At 43.3% G+C, this 5576-nt stretch overlaps 1 pseudogene; it reads left to right on the forward strand.

Annotated features, from left to right (window-relative positions):
• The first annotated feature begins 1856 nt into the window (after positions 1–1856).
• LOC123803412 (large ribosomal subunit protein uL13 pseudogene) lies at positions 1857–3164 on the forward strand (annotated as a pseudogene).
• The last annotated feature ends 2412 nt before the right edge of the window (positions 3165–5576 follow it).

Raw genomic sequence — 5576 nt, forward strand, 5'->3', positions numbered from 1 at the left:
GACATCTGGGCAGCATCTTGAATGATATAATACTCAGGAAGGCCTAGCCGATGCTGTGGTAACAGATAAACCCTAAGAATTCGCGACTTTCCAACTATGAATAAAAGTTCATTTCTTTGAGCTGGGCAGCCATCTTCCAACTTGTCATCTAAAACACATAACCTGTAAGGTCTGCTCAGGGGCAGAAGAGTAATGACTCTTACATGTCCCAGTTCTTCAACGCCTTGTCTGAGAAGTGACACATGGGACATACTTATAATACACAATATTATTGCATGGGATATACTGATACTGAAAGAGCATTTGTCGTTTTTTCTGAGAATCCTACATTCTTATTTGCTAACCCCATAGTTAAGGAAAAGTTTGCCAACATTTTGGGAATGGTTGCCTCTCCCAGGAGTGGAGACAGATGGGCCCTAAGCATCAGCCTCACATTTTGAGCTATGCAGCCACCACAGACACCAAGAGCCCTTGCTGGCGTGTAGGCTCTGCTAGGCAGGCAGAGAAGAGCTTGGGCAGTGGCCAGAAGACCACAGCGGTCGGAGGAAATGCAGGGCTGCCTGTGTGGGTGGGAGAGCCGTCCATCTCCTTAGGAGCTCTTCCCCATGCCAGAGCCTCCCACACACCTGGCCTGGAAACTCACATGGGCTTCTAGGGTCAAAGCCGGTCCCATCTGGTCAATCGCAGAGGACGAGTCCTTCCGGGCACTGAGTCTGTCCAAATGTCTTAGTGGCCACCCAACCTGGAGCAGGGCACAGGGTGGGTGTGTTAATGTCCTGGGATCGTGCCCTCCGTAAAAACTCCCATCAAAGGCACAAGGGTCCATCTCCTAAGCTCCAGCATCCAGGCTCAGCCTTCAGTATGGCAGAATGTGGGCATGTTTCAGAACACATGCTGGCAGGCCTTCCCCTTATATTTGCAGAGCCCAGGGCAAGAATAAATACAGCTCGTATTGAAAAACATACCTTCCTAAATACAAAATTGAAAAATATGTGAAAAGAACTGACTTTTACACAGCTGAAAGTTGGCAGGCTATTAAAGATGACTTTACCAACTATGACACATGTCTGGCTGTTCTGTTGAGAAGCCAGTGATGTTTAGATAAGTAATAAAGTAAAGACATTCATAATTTATAATTTATATATATATAGATAGTCCATAAATTTTTAAAATTTATCTCAGCAAAATCATGTTGACATATTAAAGATTTTCACATAATTTGTATTCCCTTGGCAGTAATCATCCAAAGCAGAGGTTGGCAAACTTTTCTATGAAAAACTAGATAGTAAAAATTGTAGGTTTTGTGGGCCATATGGTTTCTGTGAAAACTCTCAGCTCTGTCACTGTTATATGAAAGCAGCCACAGACAACATGTAAATGATGAGCAGCGTGGCTGTGCTCCAATAAAACTTTATTTACAAAACAAAAACAGGTGGTGGACCAGATTTAATCCTAGAGGATTAAAAATCTATTTTAATTGTGTTCGCAGGGTACGAAATTTGAATATATTTTATCAAAACAGTAGATCACAATTAAAATGAAAATCTTCTATTATTTTAGTATATCTTCAATAAGTTGTTTACTAAAATATTTAAAATCTTCTGTTAAAATTAAGAGTAAAATTCAAATTATAATTCGTCAATATCAATATTTTAAGTCAAAATCACTTAAAGGTGACTTTTAATTTTTAAAGATTTGATTAAATCTTATTAAATAAAATAAAACTTTTCACGATTCTAGCCTTTAATACTCATTTTGTTGCTAGCATAGAGACCTGGTATTATGCTCCATCTGCATTAGATCTAGACCTCTATATTTGTAAATGTAAAAGTCATGTGAACTGTTAATGTTGCAAAATGGTTCTCAACTGTCATGAGCAATTGTTGCAAAAACTGTGCAAACTTGTGAGTACCTTTAGAGCCATGAATTGGATAAAACATGAAGAAAAACAGAATATGGACACTCAGCACTGGGGGAAATGGTACTTCATCGTGCTAGTATCTGTTACATTCGTGCCATCCCAGAGGAGGGATCTAATAAGTTAATTAATCTGTCTTCTCTCTCTTTTTTTTTTAAGATTTTATTTATTTATTTGACAGAGAGAGAGACAGCCAGCGAGAGAAGGAACACAAGCAGGGGGAGCGGGAGAGGAAGAAGCAGGCTCATAGCGGAGGAGCCTGATGTGGGGCTCGATCCCAGAACGCCGGGATCATGCCCTGAGCCGAAGGCAGAGGCTTAACCGCTGTGCCACCCAGGCGCCCCTGTCTTCTCTCTTTTTTATATACTTTCAGTTTTCAATCCTTCCTATAGTTTGAAGTATCAGCCTCTTATGTCAGCAGCGATACAGTGAGAAACCTTCAGGGCAATTGGAAGCTGCTGCCTCTTGTTTCAAGAATGTGGGGCAAGAGAAATGGAGAAACATTTCCTGAGTCTGAATGGGCCTGATCATGGTCTGGGTGTTTAGATTACAGGGTGCTTCTGCCACCCTAGGAGTAGGATCCTGTGTGAGAGGGCACTTCTGTGACTTTGGATAAATTGATTTTCATGTTTGTGCCAAATCTTTCTTTTCTTCCTTATAATTTTTTTTGTATTAAAACATTCCACTTTCCCAGGAGACCTGGTGCTCAATGACCCAGGCATCTCCCAGGGCACCTGATAGTCATTGTGGCCAAACAGGTACCACGGGGACAGGAGATAATGGTCATGTGCTGTGAAGGCATCAGCATTTCTGGCAATTTCTACAGAAAGAAGTGAAAGTACCTGACTTTCTTCTGCAGGAGGATGATTGATAGCCAGTGGCTACTCCCACTTCTGTGCCCCCAGCCATTCTTAATGAAGGTGTGAGGTCAGGCTGCCCTAAATACCTCAAGGTGTTCAATGGGCCCCACGGCCCTATGACAAGAAGAAGCAAAGGGTTGTTCTTGCTGCCCTCAAGGTTGTACGTTGGTAGCATACGGGAAAGTTTGCCTGAACCCGGCACCTGGCTCTGAGGCTGGCTGGAAGAACCAGGCAGTGACAGCCACCCCCCGAAAAGAGGAAGAAGGCCAAGATCCATTACCTGAGGGAAGAACAGCTTGCAAGGCTAGTGAAAACAGTCCTAAAAGAACATTGAGAAGAAAATTAAATACACAGAGGTCCTCAAGACTCTCAGACTCCTGATCTGAGCCTAATAAGGACTGTTTACTCCTCAAAATGTATTTTTAAAAAAATTCCATAATTTACCTGCATTGCTTTTATGATCAGATGATGAAAATGCTATTTTGTGCATTAATAAATCTAATTTGGGGGGCAGCTGGCCGGCTCAGTCGGTAGAGCATGCAGCTCTTGATCTCGGGGTTGTAAGTTTGAGCCCCACATTGGGTGTAGACATTACTTAAAAAAATAAAACATTTTTTTTAAAAATTAATTTTTAAGAATATGATTGTAACATGCAGGGCCCTCTGAAAAACAGGGTTCAAGGTGGAGGCTCGTCCTACTACAATTAAAGAGCATCCTGGACTGGAGACATTTCCTAGGGAAGCTCTTTGAGAGAATGAAGGCTTAGGGCTGGGAGCAAGCAGGAGTTTCCTTTTAGCTTAATGTTATTTTCTGACTTTCTTTTCTGTGAGTCCATGGCAAATAAGACACCTCCATCCCTTAGCAAATTTCTTTATGTGCAGATTTTTTAGAGAAAAGCCCTTTTCCTGTCTATCTCATGTTCCCTTTTGGGTTCCAATTTTCACCTGTTGAAAACCTACCCATCTTTTAGGGTCTCGCTCAAAGGCCTCCTTAATATCTTTCCTAATCTTGGCAGCCAGAAGCCCCTTTTTTGAGGCCCCATAGGCCTTTCTTTAAGCCAGACAGAAATACTTCTTAAACGCTGGTTTGGCATATAAGCCACGATCCTTCCTATATCTTTGCCGAGGTTACAACTGTAGTGTGTGGCTCAAAGAGGCCCTGGAGTCTCCTTGCCCAGTACCTCCCCTTTCTAAAAGACCAGAGGGCACGTGCCATAGACTGCATCTAACAAGGTCAAGTATATTGGGCATGCATTAAAAGTCATACACCTGAGTTATACAAAATTTGAGTGTCTTACAAGCGTTTACCATCAGCACCTGGGGGAAAGATCCACTGGATTCTACGCTAAGTCAGACTATTCCCAGAATATTGTGTTCGGTCCTGGATATAAACAACTCCTTAGATAGATATAGTTTAAAACAATAACAACAGGGGCGCTTGGCTGGCTCTGTCAGTAGAGCGTGTGACTCTTGACCTCAGGGTCCTGAGCTGAAGCACCACGTTGGGCATGGATCCTACTTAAAATAAAAATAAATAAAACAACAAAACCAGGGCGCCTGGGTGGCTCATTCTGATTAAGTGTCTGCCTTCGGCTCACTCATGATCCTGGGGTCCTGGGATTGAGACCCTGTTCATCAGGGAGCCTGCTTCTCCTTTTCCCTCCCCCCTGCTCGTGCTCTCTCTCGCTATCTCTCTCTCTCTCTCCAATAAATAAATAAAATCTTTTAAAAAATGAAAATTAAAAATTAAACAACAAAACCAAAAGGAGTTACTGAGAATGATAAGAGATGTAAAGCCACATCCTAGAACATCAGATGGAGAGGGAGGCCAGGTCAAATGAGTTGGGATTTGTGGAAATGCATTTTCACTAAATGAGGAGAGAGGGATTCTTGTGAGCCAGCATGCTCTTAAGCTATATCACACGTGCTGTGTTTGTGCCTTGCACCCTTTATCCTGCTGATAAAATGTTGCTCTGTATTTCCGTCAGGAACCTCTCCTTTCCAGTTGGGTCTTTGCGACCTGGACCTGGAGGAGGCTGACCCCACACGGGGCGAGCCCGGTGGTTCTCGGCTCATTATTGGCCCTATTATCTGGTACAGTGGTGTGGTTGGCTTAGCTATGGGCACTTGGGATATCAGGGATAAACAGGCTCAAAGCTTTTGTGACACTTTTGGGGAAGAGAAGCTGTCTCTGTCCCCTTCGTCTGAAGCTGAGAGGATATAAGAACAGCCACGGCGGGGACCATGTTATAATTGTCAGGGGAAAACCTGACAAGGAACAAGCAGAGCCAAGAGGAAGAAACTGGATTCCTGGGGCAACATTTGAGTTTGGCCAAGTCCCACCTTCTGTCAGATCTGTCAATGACTCTTCTAGGTTATGGGAAGCCAATAAACTCCAGTTCTGCTTTCAGTATTTTGGATCATTTGAAATCACTTGACCCAAAAGTCTCCTAGACGCTACACAGCAGTGCTATGGAGGAGAGGGACCGCGGAGCTGGTTAGCTAGCCTGTTCGGGCCGGCGCAGCAGGTCCGATTTACTGATGTGCGACAACCTCACGTGACATGTGAGCATCTAAGATTTCTGGCCTGTCAGCCCAACATTGTGGCTGATGTTGGCAAACAGAGTTTCAGAAGGAGCTACCGTGATGAGAAAGAATAATCTGATTTAAAAATTACCTGTGAGCACATAGGGTTGATTCCAAAAACCTGCCAGGGAAAATCAAAGCATAAGAAATCTTTTGAACTGACTGATCCATGCTTTCTTTTCCATTACCCCCTTTGGCCCAGATTCAAAGTTT

This window comes from Ursus americanus, chromosome 18, assembly GCF_024610735.1.
Source record: "Ursus americanus isolate L20-20 chromosome 18, mUrsAme1.1.p, whole genome shotgun sequence".
Lineage (NCBI taxonomy): Eukaryota > Metazoa > Chordata > Mammalia > Carnivora > Ursidae > Ursus > Ursus americanus.